Genomic DNA, 2,222 nt, shown 5'->3' with positions numbered 1-2,222 from the left:
TATTGGCCGTAAGACATTCTGCCAATTGGGTGGGTGGGTTATTAAATAATGGCAGGTCCTCTTAATATACTAAGGAGTGCACTGCTTTATGTCCCCCTTGACGAAGGGGAAAGCATGGCTGTTGCAGGCTGTGCTCCCTTGCCCCTGCTCAGCCCACTTCTCCCATTATCTGTGCTGGTGTTTTTGTCTGGCAATGCAGCATATACCTTAATTTATTGAAAGATATAGAGTCTAAAGGGCATGTTGATGGATGGAGCAGGCCCATTGCCGGATGCGTTTAGAAAGTTTGGATATAGCAGCAAGGATGTGGAACTGGCTGGTGGCGAAACAGAGCTGGATAATGAATGGATAACACAAGCGAGACTCTCACTGCCTCTTCAGTAACTAGAGTATCACAGGCGAGACTCTCACTGCCTCTTCAGTAAATAGAGTATCACAAGCGAGACTCTCACTGCCTCTTCAGTAACTAGAGAATCACAGGCGAGACTCTCACTGCCTCTTCAGTAACTAGAGAATCACAGGCGAGACTCACACTGCCTCTTCAGTAACTAGAGTATCACAAGCGAGACTCTCACTGCATCTTCAGTAACTAGAGTATCACAGGCGAGACTCTCACTGCCTCTTCAGTAACTAAAGTATCACAAGCGAGACTCTCACTGCCTCGTCAGTAACTAGAGTATCACAAGCGAGACTCTCACTGCCTCTTCAGTAACTAGAGTATCACAAGCAAGACTCTCACTACCTCTTCAGTAACTATCACAAGTGAGACTCTCACTACCTCTTCAGTAACTAGAGTATTTGCAGCTCTATGCAGATCTGCCAGGCCCTGTGGGGCTGCATATATGCAAATGCGCTAATTGGCCTATGCATTGCCACCAGCATAAGTGGCAATGACAGAAAGCAGTCTTTGATACTTGGTGGCCTCTTGGGAAGTGACATTACAACAAGTTACCATGAGTAAGCTGAGTGGCAAATATCATGATGGCGTCAACGAAGAACACTATCATTATATATGAAGCAACTCTGTACTCATTAAACCATGGGTGGATTTTTTTTTTAATGGCATATAATATCAGTTGTGAACCTAGAGGGACTCCAGATGAGACACCAGTGAGATTAAATGAATTGTCCAGGATCACATATTTTGGTTAGGGGTAAAAAAGCACTTTACCACATATCTTTCATGGTTTAGTTGATATAAACATTTATTAATGCTTTGTTCGTAGAAATCCATTGGTGAGAATCCCAGAATTGTTCAACCTCTTCATTTCGGACATCGACCAGGCCTTTGAAGAGACGAGATGTTTTCCTCCCAAGCTGGGATCAGAAATGGTTGGTCGGCTCTTGTTCGCTGACAATATCGTTTTGGCTGATCAGACACCAGTAGGCCTTCAGAGGCAACTCGATGCGCTGCAGGAATACATTTCGTTCAACTGGTTGCAGATCAACCCATCAAAAATAAGGATAATGAAATTTGGTAACTCACTAACGAAGATTGGAAATACAGCACATACTTGGCACCTTAGAGGGGAAATGATACAAGAGGTCAAATCATTAACCTACTTGGGTGTTTGTTTAAACACAAGTTCCTGTGAAGCCCCTAGAATCAGACTATTGAGAAACAAGACCAAGAATCTAACAGCTCAAGGTCGAACCATCTTGAAAAGGGTCTGCACCTTCTTCATGATACCGTTAGTCATCTTTTATAGGATGAAAGTGATTCTTATATTAACGTACGGCTCAGAGACTACCTTGAACAGCGATGTCAAGATTTGGAAGATAATTAAAGGCCTATTTTGGAAAAGGGTGCTGGGTCTACCAAAGAATGTTCCCATCCAGGTTTTAAGGATGGAGTTGGGGCTGACCTTGTTGAAAGCCACAGTGAAGTGGAAAACCTTCCAACTGTTAAGGAAATGTAAGGAAGAAAATCTGAGGGGAGGCTTCAAGACTTCAAAAAGCCTTAACATCTAAGTCAGAGCATTGTCTATGAGAACGGAAAGAGACTTGCAATATGGACCTTGATGAAATTGGAGAAACTGTCAACCCTTTGATACAAAACCCGGACAAAGTAAAGTTGAAATTATATAGACGGGATTGGATCCAGACACACGACGAGAGGAGGTCTTTTAAACTGTATGGTAAATCTTGGGGTGAGGAAAAAAAGCTGAATTTTTTACCCAAGTACCAGGAGCTCTTTCCCCAACTGGTATCTTAAAATGCAA

This window comes from Ambystoma mexicanum, chromosome 1p (genome assembly GCF_040938575.1).
Source record: "Ambystoma mexicanum isolate Mex_15411 chromosome 1p, UKY_AmexF1_1, whole genome shotgun sequence".
Classification (NCBI taxonomy): Eukaryota; Metazoa; Chordata; class Amphibia; order Caudata; family Ambystomatidae; genus Ambystoma; species Ambystoma mexicanum.
This window is presented reverse-complemented; position numbering follows the sequence as displayed.